The sequence below is a fragment of the Zingiber officinale genome, chromosome 6B (assembly GCF_018446385.1).
Source record: "Zingiber officinale cultivar Zhangliang chromosome 6B, Zo_v1.1, whole genome shotgun sequence".
NCBI lineage: Eukaryota > Viridiplantae > Streptophyta > Magnoliopsida > Zingiberales > Zingiberaceae > Zingiber > Zingiber officinale.
The window spans coordinates 87,989,923-88,011,538 of NC_055996.1; the positions used below are offsets into that span (position 1 = coordinate 87,989,923).

At 40.3% G+C, this 21,616-nt stretch overlaps 1 long non-coding RNA gene and 1 other non-coding gene across 2 annotated transcripts; both read right to left on the reverse strand.

Annotated features, from left to right (window-relative positions):
- Nucleotides 1-7,269: 7,269 nt before the first annotated feature.
- On the reverse strand, nt 7,270-8,677 carry LOC121992993. Its single transcript, XR_006115042.1, has 4 exons — nt 8,063-8,677; nt 7,899-7,994; nt 7,748-7,795; nt 7,270-7,498 (listed from the first exon to the last, which is right to left on the reverse strand). It is a non-coding gene; the product is annotated as an uncharacterized LOC121992993 (long non-coding RNA).
- Nucleotides 8,678-15,903: 7,226 nt separating this feature from the next.
- On the reverse strand, nt 15,904-16,007 carry LOC121993307. The gene has a single exon (XR_006115168.1). It is a non-coding gene; the product is annotated as a small nucleolar RNA R71 (small nucleolar RNA).
- Between the last annotated feature and the right edge of the window lie 5,609 nt (nt 16,008-21,616).

Sequence of the window (21,616 nt, forward strand, 5' to 3'; positions counted from 1 at the left end):
AGTCCCTATACATCGGGTGTCACCCGGATGTTTCACAAATCCATATCGAGGTGCTTTCCTACAAAACTCCTCCCGGATAAGAAGTGATTCAGGATCACTCCTAACCTCCCACAGATATAAAATATCTCGTAAGTGTTAAGTAACTAGCTCCACACTTTTCCACGTCAGTGGGGGTCGTCCATCCAAATGTACCCTCAAGGTCATCCTACCAGGTACATACAATCTATGGTTAAAGTCTCCATAGGATAGGATACCTCGATCATCTACAAACTGGTCAAGCCAGCAATAATAAGCAGCTAACTCAGTCAATTCTCCGTCTGTACAAGTCATGAATTCAAATGTAACTTTTAGGTTATCTAACCAGCACACATAACTCGAGGATCAGAATCTCTATAAAATAGAGTGAGTCGGTCTCTTACTACCAAACTAATAAAATTAACTCAGTACTCTACCATCTACACCGACAAGAACGGATCAAACTTCTACTGATCAAGTCAACCAAGGTAGATCGGTCCTCTACTAACCGCAACAAGAGTAAACTGGTCCTCTACAAACCGAACCAACTAGGATAAATCAATCCTCTACTACCCAAATCAAATAAGAGTAAATCGGTTCTCTACAAACCAAGGCAATACGAGTGAATTGGTTCTCCACTAACCGAAGCAATATGATATTTAGCAGATACTAACCACTACTAAACTAGTGATAACAGAAATTAATAACACTAATGGTATGGTAAAAGAAATTCTATGAGACTGTATTCCTTGATCTCTAGTAGGGTCAACCGTGATCAGTGATTGACCCAACACATTTGATGTACGCTACAAACAACTGGACAGGTACTAACAAAAGCATACTAATACATAACATAACTAACATAACAACTATGCATGCACTAACAGAAATGTAAGATAACAATATACAAACATACCTCCTATAGCTTGGAGAATCCTGTCACTGCCTGGTCCCAAAACCCGAAAAGTCACACCGAGAATCCAAATCACGTAAAACTAAACGAAAATAGGCCTCATAAACCTTGGCTCTGATACCAATAAATTGTCACGCCCCCAGAGGAGTCCTTACCGAAAAATTTCGGCAGCATCTCTCCTGTACGGGTGACAATCTGAGGCATGCATACATACAATATACATCAGCCACATACGGCTGGAATATATCTACACAACCACGCAGTTATATAAGCAGCCCACTCGGCTGGAACAGAAATAAACACAACCACGCAGTTATATAATATATATTAATCAGCCCACACGGCTGAACTAAAATCAACACAGCGGAAATCACAAACAACGATCACAAAACACAAATCCACTAATTGCGAGCCGGCTCGGCTTGATACAATAATATCAAACCAAATACAAGAGAATACAAATACATAAACAAGTACAAAATCCAAAATATAAATAACATAAGAAATACCGAAATCGTAAGGTCGTCCTCGAATGTGACGTGGAACTGGCGGACAGGATCTCCAGGCGACTCCATAAATCCTTTACCTACTACCTGGTGAAATTACCAATATACGGGGTGGTGAGTATAAAAACTCAGCGGGTAATAGACTGATAGTGCATGAGTATAGTAAATCAAACTAGAGATGTATAGGACTCGTATGGAAATAAGCAGATACTACGGTGATATCATAATAAGTGTCCACCCCAAACCATATCCTAGGCTAGTAAGGAAGGTAGATATAGAAAGTCCTGCTACAAGATCGTCATAACTATACGGTATCGTGAGGTATATACAGTCAATAGTAAGTAAGCTGTCTCGAACACATATCATGTATAAATCCCAACCTATGAAGATAACAAAATAAATAAACAACAACAAAGATAATCTAACAGTGAAGGATAACACAACAAAGATAAGTAAACAACCAATTTAATAACAGCGTATGGACGGATGGTCACCCGCCCACCTCTCCGCACCACGACCCCTATGGTCGAGAGGCCGGATCGATGACAACTGTATCACCCAAAGGCCGCCACTACCTCGAGTGACGGACGGACAGTGCATAAGAATGTGAATAGCCTACGCTCATGACGGGGTCCCCATGACTCCACCGCCACTACCCACGAGCCGAGTACGACAGACAAGCACGCCCCCAGCCTACCACTACCCACGAGTGGTCGAGTGTGCGGCCAACGATCGCCAACCACAAGGAGACAGATCGTTTAATCGCACGAAACGATACGACGCTAACAACGCAATACCATCATATATATATAAATGTAAATGTATGCTATACGGCCAAGACGCCAGAAGGTGTAAATAAACACGTAAATGTACGCTATACGAAGCCGACGCTCAATAAGGTGTGTAAATAAACAAGAACCAAAGCATATAACATGGTATCGGTGTCTATATATCCAATACCTAATATCTAATGTCCGGCATCCGTATCCGATATCCGATACCTAGTAATATAATATCTGCTAAATATCATCGATAGCAACGAGAGACTGTATAGATACAGAAACGAGTAGCTCAAAGATTGAGTGGAAGTATCAAACGCAGGAAGAATAAGAGTGGAGTCAAGATAAACACAGTATCTATCTGAATATAAAGCTCATGCACTAGGGTCAACATACTAAAGAGATAGAGCAAGAAATACCCGCCTTTATACGTAGATCGTGCCAAACAATCCTCACGTCAGAAACTACCGTCTCGTAATCAGAGTCCTGCATACACATATACAATTTAGCTAAACTAAATATCAGGACCAAATAAATAAACCTATTCCCTTTCTGATTAAGGAACCCCAAATTGAATCAATCCAAAGTGGTCATCTAAACTCCAATTGTGATAACCCAAACACAATCTCAACTAATATAATCCATTTTTATCATCTCTACTAAACATCCAAAACCAAATCTTACATAATTCATCTGCCTCACTTAATCCAACTCCAAAATCAAACAATAACTCACCTCAATGTATGGATAATAAATCAGATGCATTCACCCCAGCAAGAATACCTAAACAATCACAAATCCATAAATTCCAAACCTATACAATCTGATATCAGAATCTATAAGGAATCGTGTAATCCAATTTAAAACTTAAACTCAACAACCTTACCTCCAAATCCGGATGCCCCAACTGATGATTTGCTACTGAAGAATGTCGCTGCTGGAGAATGGCAACCGATGCTAAGTAGAGCTGCTGTCACCCAAACTGACATTCCAAATCAACACTATATAAACTTCCATTACCTAAATTCTCTACTAGGGTTAACAAATTACCTCTAGATGTGCAACAAGGAGACCTCGTGTAAAGGTACTGTTCAGTCAGTGCTCAATTGATCGGGAAATGGATCTAATTCCTCCTGTCGGTCGATAATGGATCTGCTCTGGCTATGACAGGGGAGAAATTGGCAGCGGTGGATGAAGCGGCCGGCTTAGACGAGGCAAAAAGCGACGACCCCAGCCACGCTCCCTGCTCTCGGCCAAATCCACCCAGTGGCTGGAGAATTGACATCAAGCAGTGCATCACGACGACGCTCGGCGGTGGAATAGGGATCTAGGGCACGACACGAAGGGGTAACCGGCGTCGGGCGGTGGCGTGTGGCGCGACATCGGCTGAGAGAGGGAGGGAGACGGCTAGGGCATAGAGGAGAAGGGAAATCGGTGCCGATAATCAGGTGCCGCACATGAAAGGAGGACACCTCCCTGCTCTTGGCTGAAGGCAGCCCGTGCAAGGGAGGGCAACTCCGGGAGCTCGGCGGCAAATCCAGCTCCGGCGATCGAACGAGAGGGGGTGGCATTTGCGGCGGTTCGAGCGAGAGAGGAAGAAACGGGAAAGGCTCGGGTGGATGGTGGCTAGGGCACAGTAACAATAAGGTTTATATACTTAGGTTTGCTTAATTAAATCCTAAGTACATTCCTCAATCAACTCCCACATTTGGGTATTCTAAAGAGGCTTTCTCGCAACCCATAATTAATCCCCTTAAAATACGTCATACCAGCTCCGATTAAATCCCAGAAAATTCCTAAAAATTCACGAAAAATCCAATAAGATTATTTGTCCAATAACCTTATTATTTAAATACTATTTGGGTACCGTATTTTACATTCTCCCCACTAATAAAAATTTGGTCCCCAAATTTACTGCTCAACTCAGGGATCCACATCTAAGTGTAACAATCCAAGAATATACTCATATACAACTCATCCAAGTATCATCACAAATCTCCAACCACAAGATGACTCTGTGGGTTATGAGCTCATCCTGCTTCCACTACTCTCACACTACTGTCTTGCCAATGTAAATAAATCAATCATCTCCAAAATCCACAACACCTAGTATTAGCAAATCCTCTACCGTCCATATAATGTGCTCCGATTGTCCATCCGCCAGAGGGTGAAAACCTCCACTTCAACAAAGCTCCACACTCACAATGCTACCAACTCCGCGAGATACGTGAGGTGAATCATGGATCTCAATCCAATATAACACTCGAGATATACCATGAGGTCCGATAATCTCTAAAATAAAACCCTGCTACTCGATCTAAAGAATCCATCCTACAAATCAATAACCGGAAAGGAAATTCATCAACCAATCACCGATTTCCCAACACATCCTATCCTCTTTATGTCTTGGTAATCCCACAATAAAGTCCATTATAACATACGCTCAACTTCATTCCAATATCCGAATCTACTGAAATAATCTTACTAATCTCGATGTTCAGCCTCCACTTGCTGACATACTAGACATCAAGCTACAAAATCCGCGATGTCTTTTTCATGTCATTCAACCAATAGCAACGCTCTAAGTCCCTATACATCGGGTGTCACCCGGATGTTTCACAAATCCATATCGAGGTGCTTTCCTACAAAACTCCTCCCGGATAAGAAGTGATTCAGGATCACTCCTAACCTCCCACAGATATAAAATATCTCGTAAGTGTTAAGTAACTAGCTCCACACTTTTCCACGTCAGTGGGGGTCGTCCATCCAAATGTACCCTCAAGGTCATCCTACCAGGTACATACAATCTATGGTTAAAGTCTCCATAGGATAGGATACCTCGATCATCTACAAACTGGTCAAGCCAGCAATAATAAGCAGCTAACTCAGTCAATTCTCCGTCTGTACAAGTCATGAATTCAAATGTAACTTTTAGGTTATCTAACCAGCACACATAACTCGAGGATCAGAATCTCTATAAAATAGAGTGAGTCGGTCTCTTACTACCAAACTAATAAAATTAACTCAGTACTCTACCATCTACACCGACAAGAACGGATCAAACTTCTACTGATCAAGTCAACCAAGGTAGATCGGTCCTCTACTAACCGCAACAAGAGTAAACTGGTCCTCTACAAACCGAACCAACTAGGATAAATCAATCCTCTACTACCCAAATCAAATAAGAGTAAATCGGTTCTCTACAAACCAAGGCAATACGAGTGAATTGGTTCTCCACTAACCGAAGCAATATGATATTTAGCAGATACTAACCACTACTAAACTAGTGATAACAGAAATTAATAACACTAATGGTATGGTAAAAGAAATTCTATGAGACTGTATTCCTTGATCTCTAGTAGGGTCAACCGTGATCAGTGATTGACCCAACACATTTGATGTACGCTACAAACAACTGGACAGGTACTAACAAAAGCATACTAATACATAACATAACTAACATAACAACTATGCATGCACTAACAGAAATGTAAGATAACAATATACAAACATACCTCCTATAGCTTGGAGAATCCTGTCACTGCCTGGTCCCAAAACCCGAAAAGTCACACCGAGAATCCAAATCACGTAAAACTAAACGAAAATAGGCCTCATAAACCTTGGCTCTGATACCAATAAATTGTCACGCCCCCAGAGGAGTCCTTACCAAAAATTTCCAAAGATCTCTCCGACGGTGACAACTGAGGTACGACATAATATACATCACCACATACTACCGAATATATCTACACAACCACGAAGTTATATAAGCAACCCACTCGACTGGAACAAAATAAATACAATCACGCAGTTATATAAATATAATAAACCAATACGGCTACTAAATCAACACAATGAAATCACAAACAACGATCACAAAACATAAAGTAACTAATCGCGAGCCAGCTCGGCTGACACAATAATATCAAACCAAATACAAGAGAATACAAATACATAAACAAGTACAAAACCCAAAATATAAATAACGTAAGAATACCAAAATCGTAAGGTCGTCCTCGAATTGACGTGGAACTGGCGGACAGGATCTCCAGCGACTCCATAAATCCTTTACCACTACCGTGAAATTACCAACATACGGGTGGTGAGTATAAAGACTCAATGGGTAATGGATCGATAGTGCATGAGTAAAGTAAAGAACTAGATGCAAAGGTATACAGCCTCGTATGGAAATAGCAGATACTACGGTGATATCATAATAAGTGTCCATACCGAAACCATATCCTAGGCTAGTAAAGGGAAGGTAGATATAGCAAAGTCCCGCTAAAGATCGCTTATAACTATAATGGTATCAGCGGAGGTATATACAGTCAATAGTAAGTGCCTTGTTCCAACACATATCACGTATAAATCCCAACCTATGTAAGCATAACAACATAAATAAACAACAACAAAGATAATCTAGCAACAAGAGAGATGATAAGCAACAACAGATAAGTAAACAACCAATGATATAATAACAACAACAGATGATGGTCACCCCGCCCACCTCTCCGCACCACGACCCCTGTACGGTCGAGAGGCCGGATCGATGACAACTGTACCACCCAAAGGCCGCCACTACCTCGAGTGACCGGATGGACAGTGCATAGAATTAATAGCTACTGCCTCATGACGGGGTCCCCGCCGCTGACTCCACCGCCACCACCCACGAGTGGCCGAGGTGGCACGACAGACAAGCGACAGCCCAGCCACCACTACCCACGAGTGGTCGAAAGTGCCCCAGCCAACGACCACCAACCACAAGGGAGACAGATCGTTAAGAACGCATGAAACGATACGATGCGAACAATGCAATACCATCATATATATATAAACGTAAATGTATGCTATACGGCCAAGACGCCAAGAAGGTGTGTAAACACGTAAATGTACATGAAGCCAGCATGCTCAATAAGGTGTGTAAATAAACAGCAACCAAAGCATGTAAACATGGTATCAGGTGTCTATATATCCAATACCTAATATCTAATGTCTGGCATCTGGTATCTGATATCTGATACCTAGTAATATAGTATCTGCTAAATATCATCGATAGCAACGAGAGACTGTATAGATACAGAAACGAGTAGCTCAAAGATTGAGTGGAAGTATCAAACGCAGGAAGAATAAGAGTGGAGTCAAGATAAACACAGTATCTATCTGAATATAAAGCTCATGCACTATGGTCAACATACTAAAGAGATAGAGCAAGAAATACCCGCCTTTATACGTAGATCGTGCCAAACAATCCTCACGTCAGAAACTACCGTCTCGTAATCAGAGTCCTGCATACACATATACAATTTAGCTAAACTAAATATCAGGACCAAATAAATAAACCTATTCCCTTTCTGATTAAGGAACCCCAAATTGAATCAATCCAAAGTGGTCATCTAAACTCCAATTGTGATAACCCAAACACAATCTCAACTAATATAATCCATTTTTATCATCTCTACTAAACATCCAAAACCAAATCTTACATAATTCATTTGCCTCACTTAATCCAACTCCAAAATCAAACAATAACTCACCTCAATGTATGGATAATAAATCAGATGCATTCACCCCAGCAAGAATACCTAAACAATCACAAATCCATAAATTCCAAACCTATACAATCTGATATCAGAATCTATAAGGAATCGTGTAATCCAATTTAAAACTTAAACTCAACAACCTTACCTCCAAATCCGGATGCCCCAACTGATGATTCGCTACTGAAGAATGTCGCTGCTGGAGAATGGCAGCCGATGCTAAGTAGAGCTGCTGTCACCCAAACTGACATTCCAAATCAACACTATATAAACTTCCATTACCTAAATTCTCTACTAGGGTTAACAAATTACCTCTAGATGTGCAACAAGGAGACCTCGTGTAAAGGTACTGTTCAGTCAGTGCTCAATTGATCGGGAAATGGATCTAATTCCTCCTGTCGGTCGATAATGGATCTGCTCTGGCTATGACAGGGGAGAAATTGGCAGCGGTGGATGAAGCGGCCGGCTTAGACGAGGCGAAAAGCGACGACCCCAGCCACGCTCCCTGCTCTCGGCCGAATCCACCCAGTGGCTGGAGAATTGACATCAAGCAGTGCATCACGGCGACGCTCGGCGGTGGAATAGGGATCTAGGGCACGACACGAAGGGGTAACCGGCGTCGGGCGGTGGCGTGTGGCGCGACATCGGCTGAGAGAGGGAGGGAGACGGCTAGGGCATAGAGAAGAAGGGAAATCGGCGCCGGTAATCAGGTGCCGCACATGAAAGGACGACACCTCCCTGCTCTTGGCCGAAGGCAGCCCGTGCAAGGGAGGGCAACTCCGGGAGCTCGGCGGCAAATCCAGCTCCGGCGATCGAACGAGAGGGGGTGGCATTTGCGGCGGTTCGAGCGAGAGAGGAAGAAATGGGAAAGGCTCGGGTGGATGGTGGCTAGGGCACAGTAACAATAAGGTTTATATACTTAGGTTTGCTTAATTAAATCCTAAGTACATTTCTCAATCAACTCTCACATTTGGGTATTCTAAAGAGACTTTCTCGCAACCCATAATTAATCCCCTTAAAATACGTCATACGAGCTCCGATTAAATCCCAGAAAATTTCTAAAAATTCCTGAAAAATCCAATAAGATTATTTGTCCAATAACCTTATTATTTAAATACTATTTGGGTACCGTATTTTACACACATCTTCCTTGTATTGACCTCCAGCCTCCACTAGTCCATCTTTCCTTTACCTTTATCTGCAGTATAAGGAAAAAAAGTATCTGTAAGCTTGAGAGCTTAGTAAGAAACCATCTACCTCACAAAACATGCATACGATGCAATTTATGCTTTGAAAACATGATATTTGAAACGTGTGCTGAACATGCTAAAACATGGCATTCTAACATACAAAACATAGGAACCAGAAATAAACCGATCATGGCTATAACTGAAATGTCAATAAGCAAAGACTAAAGTGAAACATACTGAGCTAAACTAAAGCTGAGTTAGTACTGATTTTAAAATATAATCACCTAACTGATTATGAATTTGAAAGCTATTATCATACTAGATAAAAATACATAATCATGCTGCTGATGGGCCCGACAACTGTACTTGCTATGCGCGCATCCCTAACTAGACCCGGGTTTGCAAGTCCCAAATTTAGTAGGGTTTACTAGGTTATCTAAACCTAGGGACGACTGTGGGAGCCCAACCCAATGGACATCTAGTCCAGTATACTATCACTGCTGAAAATAAAATACTAGATCATAAGCTAATTAGTTTATCTTGCTGATTCTAGGTTATCTGAACCTAGAGCTAGGTTATCTGAACCTAGAGGCGACTGTGGGAGCCCACCCATTGGACCGTAGTCCCATAAAAACTATAATAAAACTGGACATACTATAAAAATGCTTCTATTGCATTTACTGAGCTATTACAATCCCTAAGTTGCATTTTAAATGAGCTGCACCTACTATCGAGCACTTGGTGTGCGCTATTGCTCACCCTATGTGCCCAAAAATCCATATACTACTAAACTAAAACATGAAATCATATGAAAGCTACTTATACTGCAGGTGAGGGGTTTATTACTTCCTGCGCTAGATTTCCTTACGATCTGATTGCTAGATTTCCGGTGGAGAAGATCCCTTCGGCGATCTCCTTGCGTCTACGTGTTCCTCTTGTAGTGGAGAGTGTCCTCGTATCCAAGATGTCACCAGAAGAAGCCCTTGGGACCCTAGGGATGGAACCCTGGGCGTGCTTGTGGTTGGCGCCGAGAAGAGAAGAAGGAAAAAGGGAGAGGGCGCCGTGTGAGGGTTTTGGGAGAGGAAAGTTACGAATAAAATAATTAACTCCTCTCTTAATTTCCCTATTTATATTAAGTGGAAACTTCGGCCCAACTCTAACATAAATATAATTGATTTTCTTTCCTTTCAGTACAACCCTGCTGGGTTCACTTGGTTACTAGAGTTCACCACAAGGCGTAGGATCCAATAGGTCTCGGGTTCAATTCCCGTGTAGGTTATTTTACGATTCTATTTATTTTTGCTACTTCTGTACTCTAAAAATTCTGTAAAAATATCCTAAAATTCTAGAAAAATACTAGGATATTTATAAAAGTATTTCGAGAATTTTCGGGCGTTACAAACAATCTTAGGTCGCTGATCCAACTGAAGAAATCGGGAAGGTTTCCAAGTTGAGATCAAGACAGTTCTACTGTCTTTTATATTACTCATGCATTTTAATATTATTGTGCTTACCTTTGTGTTGTAGGGATACTTTGTCTAACTCTGTGTTGCAGATTCGACCGGATCGGTCGACCGAACGTAGGGATCGGTCGACCAAACCATGATGACTCAGCACAGGCCAGTTCATCAACATTGATCAGAAGCAAAAGATAAAAGAGCTGATCGATCGTCCGAACCAAAGGATCGATCGACCGAAACAATCAACATTAACACACCATTAAATGAGGATCTTGGCAAATCTTGACAAACAGGGAAGGAGCCTGTTCGATCGACCGAGAAGAGGGATCGATTGATCGAACCCTTAATGAGCAGTTAATGCAAAAGATTGAGCCAGCGTCAGACTCCAGCCAGGAAGGAAGGGAGCTGGTTCGGTCGACCGAACAAAGGGATCGGTCAACCGGACCTCAAAGGCACTTATAAAAAGGGGCTCGAGGTTTGAGGCAAAGATAACTTTCTGATTACAAAAGGCTCACCTCTGCGTAAGCTGTTCGTACTGCAAGGTCACTGCAACTCTTCAAACTACTCCATCCGGAAGTACCGACCGAGCTTCAAATTCTACATTTAGTCAGTATATTAATATTTAGGTTGCATTGTATTATTTCATTAGTAAGATAGTAGGATTGTTACTATCTTGCTCATTTGTACGATCTTCTTCTTTCCGAGTTTTTCGTAAAGAAGGGTTATAGTGGATTGCCCATCGGTGCGGTCAAGGACCGCGGGCCTTCGAGTAGGAGTCTGCACGATTCTGATTTCCAAATAAATAAAAAAGTTTTAAAAGAGCACGATATTCACCCCCCTCTATCGCACTTATCCGATCCAACAGACTGAACCTCTTGTTCGGTCACCGACCCATTTGGTTAATAAAAAATAGAGTTATTTTACATAGTTTATAAAATGTCCCTATAAGACAAAATTAGAACAGTAATATAATGTTGCATGAGTAAGAAAAGATAGTAAGAACTATCTTAATCTCAACTTGGAAACCTCCCAATTTCTTCAGTTGGATCAACGACCTAAGGTCTTCCCGGGACACGGCCTCCCCATCGCTCCACTCTAGTTGTTTACCGCAACCTACCTGCCAAACATTTGGTCTTCCAAATCTATTTAGAGTTTCTCTGCTCAATGTTTGCTGGTCTAGTCAACCGCACGCAGTCGACCAGAAACCTTTCGATCAGCCTTGCTTGGAGTTCACTCCTCCAAGACTTCTTGTTAACTAAGGTTACCTCCCCTAGGGTTTTCTCCATCTAGCTTCACTCACCAAGACCTAGGGTTATCTCCCCCCTAGGATTTTCACCACCTGGCTTTACTCACCAGGACCTAAGGTTACCTTCCCCTAGGATTTTCACCATCTGGCTTCATTCACCAAGACCTAGGGTTACCTCCCCTTAGGGTTTTCACCACCTGACTTCACTCACCAGGACTGAGCATCGAATCGGCCCACCATGGGTTCGATATAAGGTCCTCTAGACCTACCGAATGTTGGTCCCTTGCGGGTGACAAGAGGGGGGTGAATTGCTTAAAAATAAAAAATGAACTTTCTTGATTTATAGCTTGATTAAAATTTACACTTGTATAAAAAGTATTAATAAACTAATTAAGAAGAAAGAAGAGGCATAGAAGAATTTACTTTGTTTGCAATCAGAAGATTGCTAATCCAAGACGTTGAAAAAATCCACTAAAGTCTCTTTCAGGCGGAGAACCCTCTTACAACGTTGATAGCTCACATAGTAGTACAATAGACAAAGAAATTGATTACAAGTGATGATTTTTAGCTACTGGGATCATAGTTGTATTTATAGTCCTGATCGGGGCACCTGGAATGGCTCCAGGTGCCTGGACATGGATAGAATTTTATGCACGTTGTACCGGATCATAACAGGTGGCTTTGTGATAAACTTTCTAGTTCGGGCACTGATGTGCGTAGATTATATACTCTTTTATGCATGTTTTTACGCATATTTACATACTTTGAGCATGCTTGATCTATGCATTTTTATACTTCTAGCTTTCCTTTTAGCATATTTACTCTTTTGGTTCGGAGATCTGCTTTTTGTGCATTTTCTGTACACAGGAGTCGAAATTGGTGAAGATTATGCGTCCTCGGACAAGCTTGGAAGGAATTGAAGGGAGAGAGCATCAGTACCCACGGCCTTGTAGTTTTAACAGAAGGGAAGAGGACATGGCCAGTGAATCTCACAGGCCGTGTCTTGATTCAAGAAATTAGAGCGGATGCCTTACATGGTCGTAGATCTACAGCAGTGTGAGGTTTCAAAGGCCAAGTGGTGGTGGTGTGCACCACACTGTAGCATTTCCAGAGAAGAGGCCACGGCCGTGTGAGTCACACTGCAGCGGGCAAGAGAAGGAACCGGACATGGTCAGTGAATCTCACACGACGTGTCACGGTCGTGCGCCAATTTCCTCCTCTATTTAAACCCTCCTTCATGAATTGAAAGCGGATCTCTCCCCCTTTGGGAGAAGGCAAGATTTGGTGGTTTCCTCCCATTCTTGGGAGGATTTCTGGGTGATTCGAGGGGAGTTCTTGACGATTTCGGCTCCGGAGCGAGGATTGGATCCGAAGACGAGGCTTCTTCGTAGATAAGTTTTCTCTTTTCCCCTTTTTCTTGGTTTCTTGGATTGGGGATTTAAGAAATGCTTGTAATCTTTATTTCTTCGGGTATTCTTCCTCGATTCATGGAGTAGATCTTGTATTCTAGGATTAAGGGAGTATTTGTATGATGGATTGATGTAATCTCTTGTGGATTTGCCAATTTCTTGTTTCAATGACATTGTCTTGCTTGTATCAATTAGATCTTGAATGATTAATGGTGATTTGTGCTTAATTCTCATTCTTGATTGATTGTTTGGATTTCTTGTGGACTTAGTAAAGATAAACTCTCACTCGATCATCCGAGGGATCCACGTGACAGGTGCAAGCCCGTGTAAGGATGTTTGAGAGATAATCTTGAAGAGGAAATAGGAATATTCAAGAGAGTAGGATGGATCTTGTGATTAGTTTCTTGCATCTTGATAGATTAATAAGTTGTGGGCTTCTATGTTGATATCCGAGGAAGGCATAGTAATAGGTGCGCTTCTGTGTAAGTGATGTGCGTAGATTATATACTCTTTTATGCATGTTTTTACGCACATTTACATACTTTGAGCATGCTTGATCTATGCATTTTTATACTTCTAGCTTTCCTTTTAGCATATTTACTCTTTTGGTTCGGAGATCTGCTTTTTGTGCATTTTCTGTACACAGGAGTCGATTTGGTGAAGAATCTACATCTTTGAGCATGCATTGGAGGAAACGAAGGGAGAAAGCACCGGGCCGTGTACCTCACACGGCCCTGCACTGGTATGGAGCTCAAGCTGGGTATTACTCAACAGAGGAAGAAGATGACATGGCTATGAACCTCCCTCTAGTGCAATGATCCAACAGTAAGCCTTACCTAATGCCGTGTGGAACTCCCTCTCTGACGGAGACCAACCGCATGTGGCTACTCAGATTGGCAAAGAGGGAATCGACAGTGAAAGCTTGAATTAGGTCACGAGAGAGGGAAAGTGGATGGAGTGGCATTTTGGTGTCAGTGCAGGATCGACTTGGATCAACACAGGGCAATCGACTGTGCTGGCTGTAGCAGCTTGTAAAGGGGGGCATCTCTCGACTGGGAAGAAGAAGGTGTGCCGGGAAGACTGTTGGTGCAATATCCCCTAGGTCAGGTTGACTTGGTTGACTAAGCTTGAGTTCTCTTACTTGAGGATTCAAGGAATGCTTGTAATCTCTATTCTTTCGGGTTTTCTTCCTCAATTCATGGAGTAGATCTTGTATTCTAGGATTAAGGGAGTATTTGTATGATGGATTGATGTAATCTCTTATGGATTTGCCATTTTCTTGTTTCAATGACATTATCTTGCTTGTATCAATTAGATCTTGAATGATTGATGGTGGTTTGTGCTTAATTCTCATTCTTGATTGATTGTTTGGATTTCTTATGGACTTGGTAAGGATAAACTCTCACTCGATCATCCGAGGGATCCACGTGACAGGTGCAAGCCCGTGTAAGGACGTTTGAGAGACAATCTTGAAGAGGAAATAGGAATATTCAAGAGAGTAGGATGGATTCTATGATTAGCTTCTTGTATCTTTATAGATTAATAAGTTGTGGGCTTCTATGTTGATATCCGAGGAAGGCATAGTAATAGGTGCGCTTTTGTGTAAGGACAACGTAGGTTCATGTCTAATTAATCCTATTTAGATACATTTCTCAGTCCTTAGCCGGTTGTCTATTGCAAGAGGGAACCGGCAACTTTCTACATGTTTGGGAATTGAGGAATAAGAATTGGTGAACCATTTACATTCAAGAAATCTTACAAAGAAACCGAAACTCCTAGAATCTCCCTTTATCATAACCCAAAACACTAAACTCTTGTTTGTTGATCTCTAATATTAGATTTATTTACCTTTACTTTGCTTTTGAAACGATTGGATAGTTGTTTAGCTAATTCGCATTGAGACATTTCTAGTGCTTATTCCAGTCCCTGTGGATACGATAATCTTTTATATTACTTACGACATTTCCGTACACTTGCGGAGCGTAACAAGTTTTTGGCGCCGTTGCCGGGGACTGCGCTATAACATTAGGAATTATCAATTGAGTTAGACTAAACATAATTTTTCTTTTTTTTTTCTTTTGATTTGCATAGTTATAACTAATTGTTAGAATTCTGTTTTCGTAAGTTTTTCCTTTCTTGAATAACATTCTTGACAACTCTTTTTGTTGGAATTCTAATTCTAATTCTAACTTTGCATTCTTGATTTCTAGTACTCTAATCTAACTTTTCTCTGTTTTCTCTTTTGATCTTGTTTCTTTCTTCTTTTCTTTTGTAAACATATCTTGCAATTTTTAGCATATGAATTATTCTAGACATTTTTCTTTTTTCTTTTATCTTTTCTTTCTTGTTTTCATTATGCACTTTCTTTCTTGCAATTTAAATTCTGCATTTGCTTTCTTGCTTTTCATATTGCATTTTATTTCTTGTTTTTGATTCTTGATAATTTTCTTTTTCTTCTTGAATATCCATGAGCACTAACATGTCAAGCAGGCCCATGAGAAATTTTTCTACACCCTTTTCTGCAAGATTTTTATCTCCCATTGTGCAACCTCAAATTGAAGCAGAAAGTTTCCAACTAGACCCAGAGATAATTTTCATGATACAAGGTCACAAATTTGGAGGAGAAGTATCAGAAAGTCCTTATCTGCATCTTGAAACATTTTTAGAGATTTGTGATTTGGTGAAATGTGAAGGAGTATCAGCAAATGCAGTTCGATTGATGATATTTCCTTTCAGTATCAAGGATAAAGCAAGGACTTGGCTATATTCTCTCTGTCCTCAAAGCATCACAAGTTGGGAACAATTGGGAAGCAATTTCTGAATCATTTTTTCCCTCCAAGTAGAATGTATATGAGGAATTGCATAACAAATTTTTCTCAGATATGGAGAATCATTATTTGAAGCATGGGATAGATTCAAGAGTCTTCAAAGACAATGCCCTCATCATGGTTTTGAAAATGGTTGATTTTGCACATATTCTATGTGGGAATTTCTTTCTCGAGAAAGACTTTATTGGATTCATCAACTGGAGGTTCTTTTATGGACAAAAGTGTAGATGAAGCTTATTCGTTAATTGATCAAGTGACATTGAACCTCCATGAATGGTCGAACAAAAGTTGGATGGAATTTCCCTCGGATATTCAAAAGTGCAAGCTATAAATGTAAGAGAGCCACAAACAAAATGAAATTCAACCACCTAAAAATGTTGAAATTCACAAGTCACAGAGTGAGGAGTTCAAACATTTGGGGGCAAAGCTTGATAGTATTGTTTCAAAATGGTTTAAAGAAGATCCCCCTCCTACACAGTCAAGATCCAATGAAAAGTGTGATGATGTTGGGTTGAGAAGTGGAAAAAATCATGAAGAACTTCTGAAGAACGACATGTTTAGAATTGAGGAGAAGAATAATAGAAGATCACAAGAACTCAGTTCCATTTCTCTGGGAAGTTCCCAAAGGCCAGAAGTACCTTTCCCTCAACGATTAATCACACCAACATTAGATAAGCAAGTTGGACCTCCTCCAAAAGCTCAAAGGGAATTTGGGAAAAAGGGAGTTCAGTCTTTCCCAGGACCTTCACTAAGGGTTCCTTTTCCACAAAGGTTAGTGGGGGTCAATGAAAATAAAGACTTCGGCAAATCCTGTGACACTAATATGGTTGAGTGTAGATTTTTGAATATATATGAAGATGTCAGATGAGGATTTTATTGATAATGTAGTGGTAAATAAGTTTTCAGATCTATCTCAAAATTTTATAAGGTGTTATAGTGACATCGAATTTTCAGATGATGAATGTGATGTGGTAGATCAACTTAAAACTGCAAGTGAAGTTATTGATCCTCTTGTTATTGATTCTCCTATTGAGGACATAGATGTTGGTTTATTTTTTGATGTATGTGTTGATGATGATGATATGGAAGAATGTGTAGGGAGCTGTGTTGTGGAAGCAGCATCTCAAGGATCACCACCTTTGTCAAGACAACCCTTAGAGGTTTTAAGAATTGATCATGTTGTGGAACAATGTGTAGGGACTTATACAGAGCTAGTAGAGTCTCGAGAATCACCATCATTGATATCATCAACACCTTAAGCTAGAGCCAGAACCATCATTTGATTCAGAGGAAGTCACATCTACATGTTTAGAAATTTCAGGTATTTCTCAACAAAGTAAGGTTAGTATTTCTTGTGATCTTTTGGAAAACTTTATGGAGGTACCTATAATTGACTTTGTTGGATGTGATTCAGTTTTTATTACTTATTCATCTTATCTTGATATGGTTCTAGCTCTATACTATATAACATGCTTGTGGGAGATTTGTTTTTCTTTTGGATGTGCAGATTTCACATGGGCCAATAATTGGAAGCTCAATCTGAACCGTCTTTGACCACCTGAAAAAATTTCCAAGAAGACGAAGATGGAGAGAGTTATACTTTACTTTGTAGCTCCTTTGATGAAAGCTCCCTCCATAATAAGAGCCCTTGGTAGGAGGGTTCTAAAATATCTTACCCCTCCAAGAGCAAGATTTAGATGAATCTAATGAGGTGGTCGAGCTAATGACCTTAAACAAGCGCTTCTTGGGAGGCAACCCAAGTTCATTTTTCTTATTTTCTTTTATGTCTTTAGTTCTCTCTTTATAATAAACATGTATCCTCTACTTAATTTTTCTTGTCTATCTTATTGTTGTAGAATTCAAAGTTGTGGAGGAATGTGAGTATTGGATGGAGGAGTATCTTTAAAAACATGAACGTCAACCATTTGGAGCTCATCACTTGGTAACTTCTTTTAAAATCTCCTCCACATTGTTTTTAGTTTTCATTGGGACAATGAAAAATTTAAGTCTGGGGGGATGCATTAGATGCATTTGATTTGCTTTGTTTGTTTTTGTGTTTGCTTATGTCTTGCATTGTGTTTTGATTTTTTGTGGCATACATTTTGAGAACATCAAATCTTCACTTATATGCTTTCTTGGATTCAAGCGAAATGTTAGCACGATTATTGTCTCGATTCATGATGTTCGCATGATGCTACTAGTAAACTTTGTGTAGTTTTTTTTTCTATCTTGGGAAGCATTAATAAGCTAAGAATCTTATGGTGATGAGTTTTAGTTTTGGTTCAACCTTAAGGATTTTATCTTCACTACACTTGTGCTTGATGCTTGAATAGTTGATGTCATTGAAATAGTCATGATTCATCTTGTTTGCTTAGTACTTGGTTTCCATGGTGATCTCTCAACTTTCATTTTGGTTACTGGATGAGGCTCAAATCATTAAAGCTCATTTGGAAAAATCAAAATATCCCAACATGTGTGCTAAAAGTACATTTGTGAATAAGTTTTGCACAATGCAAACACTTATAAAAAAAAATGAAAAAAATGAACAATAAGGGATATAAAAAACAGTTGTCATGAGTGGAATCTAGCAAGTCACCCCTTTGAGACCGAGTTAGGTTACTGGGGAAATGACTGTTTAGTTTCTCTTGAGATTGAGCACACCATTGAGACCTTGGGTTAGTTGAGAAATATGAACCAAGTGAATGGTAAGTAAGTGCCTATCACTGGTTACTTGTCTTTCACTGGAAACATTAGGAATTCAAATTTGATGACGACTTGACTAGGACATGGATTGAAACTTGAAGGGTGTTGAGTTACTTTTACACTGCGCACAAGATTCTTATGCTTGAACCACACTTTACTTGTTTCCATGATCAAGCTTGTTAATGAAACTTTTTGATAGAGTTAGGAAAGTGCACTGGGTTTTATGAATGTGTTGTAGAACGTATGAATTTAGACTGCAGCATTTTGCTTGAGGACAAGCAAAGGTTTAAGTCTGGGGGTGTGATGTGCGTAGATTATATACTCTTTTATGCATGTTTTTACGCACATTTACATACTTTGAGCATGCTTGATCTATGCATTTTTATACTTCCAGCTTTCCTTTTAGCATATTTACTCTTTTGGTTCGGAGATCTGCTTTTTGTGCATTTTCTGTACACAGGAGTCGATTTGGTGAAGAATCTACATCTTTGAGCATGCATTGGAGGAAACGAAGGGAGAAAGCACCGGGCCGTGTACCTCACACGGCCCTGCACTGGTATGGAGCTCAGGCCGTGTGGAGTTTGGCACCAACAGAAGAGGAAGATGACATGGCCGTGTGAACCTCGCACGGCCGTGTCAAGATTTGAAGCCAACCAGAGCAGAAGCCTTACATGGCCGTGTGGATCTACACGGCCATGTGAGACTTCCAGAGACCACGGTGGTCGTGTGCACCACACGCCGTGTAGCATTTAGAGCAGAGGGTTCCGGCCGTGTGGAGTCACACTGCAGTGGCCTTCTCAGAGAGGGAAGCGGACATGGCGTGTGAATCTCACACTGCCGTGTCACGGGGTGGCGCCCGATTCCCTCCTCTATTTAAACCCTTCTTCATGAATTGAGAGGATCTCTCCCCTTTGGGAGAAGGCAAGATTTGGTGGTTTCCTCCCATTCTTGGGAGGATTTCTGGGCGATTCAAGGGAGTTCTCGGCTCCGGAGCGAGGATTGGATCCGAAGACAAAGCTTCTTCGTAGATAAGTTTTCTCTTTCCCCCTCTTCTTGTTTTCTTGGATTGGGGATTCAAGGAATGCTTGTAATCTCTATTTCTTCGGGTTTTCTTCCTCGATTCATGGAGTAGATCTTGTATTCTAGGATTAAGGGAGTATTTGTATGATGGATTGATGTAATCTCTTATGGATTTGCCATTTTCTTGTTTCAATGACATTATCTTGCTTGTATCAATTAGATCTTGAATGATTGATGGTGGTTTGTGCTTAATTCTCATTCTTGATTGATTGTTTGGATTTCTTATGGACTTGGTAAGGATAAACTCTCACTCGATCATCCGAGGGATCACAGGTGCAAGCCCGTGTAAGGACGTTTGAGAGACAATCTTGAAGAGGAAATAGGAATATTCAAGAGAGTAGGATGGATTCTATGATTAACTTCTTGTATCTTTATAGATTAATAAGTTGTGGGCTTCTATGTTGATATCCGAGGAAGGCATAGTAATAGGTGCGCTTCTGTGTAAGGACAACGTAGGTTCATGTCTAATTAATCCTATTTAGATACATTTCTCAGTCCTTAGCCGGTTGTCTATTGCAAGAGGGAACCAGCAACTTTCTACATGTTTGGGAATTGAGGAATAAGAATTGGTGAACCATTTACATTCAAGAAATCTTACAAAGAAACCGAAACTCCTAGAATCTCCCTTTATCATAACCCAAAACACTAAACTCTTGTTTGTTGATCTCTAATATTAGATTTGTTTACCTTTACTTTGCTTTTGAAACGATTGGATAGTTGTTTAGCTAATTCGCATTGAGACATTTCTAGTGCTTATTCCAGTCCCTGTGGATACGATAATCTTTTATATTACTTGCGACATTTCCGTACACTTGCGGAGCGTAACAGTAAGGACAACGTAGGTTCACGTCTAATTGATCATATTTAGATACATTTCTCAGTCCTTAGCCGGTTATCTATTGCAATAGAGAACCGGCAACTTTCTACAAGTGTTTAACAATTGAGGGATAAGAATTGGTGAACCATTTACATTCAAGAAATCTTACAAAGAAACCGAAACTCCTAGAATCTCCCCTTATCATAACCCAAAACACTAAACTCTTGTGTGTTGATCTTTAATATTAGATTTGTTTACCTTCACTTTGCATTTGAAACAATTGGATAGTTATTTAGCTAATTCGCATTGAGGCATTTCTAGTGCTTATTCCAGTCCCTGTGGATACGATAATCTTTTATATTACTTGCGACATTTCCGTACACTTGCGGAGCGTAACAAGTTTTTGTCGCCGTTGCCGGGGACTGTGCTATAACATTAGGAATTATCAATTGAGTTAGACTAAACATAACATTTGTTTTCCTTTCATATTGCATAGTTGTAACTAATCATTAGATTTCTGTTTTTACTTTCTTGTATAACTTTTACTTCTTGTTAATTCTTTTTGTACAAATTCAATTCTGCATTTTTTATTCTTTTATTTTTTCCTTTTTCTATTGAATTGTCATTTGCTATCTTGTTCTTGTGTATGCGAAGATCTAACTTTGCAGGGGAATTCTTTCCTTTTGACCCTGAGATTGACAGAACTTTCCATAAAAGAAGAATTCTGCAAAGGCAAATTGAAGAACAGGAACATTTGAACATGGCGAATAGACCACTCAAGGATTATGCAGCACCTTATGCAAGAGGTTTTCGATCTAGTATTTCAAGACCTTCAGTGGAAGCTAATAACTTTGATATCAAACCCGTAATTATATCTATGGTGAAGCAGAACCAATTTGGTGGAGGACCTCATGAAGACCCCAATCAACACTTAGAGGTCTTTTATGAAATATGTGGTACCATGAAAATGAATGGAGTTCCTTCAGAAGCAGTTAGATTATTATTATTTGGATTTTCTTTAAGAGATAGGGCAAAGCAATGGCTGAATTCTTTGGCCCCTAATAGCATCACCACTTGGGAGCAGTGTGAGCAACAGTTTCTTGATAAATTCTATCCACCAAGCAAAACAGCTC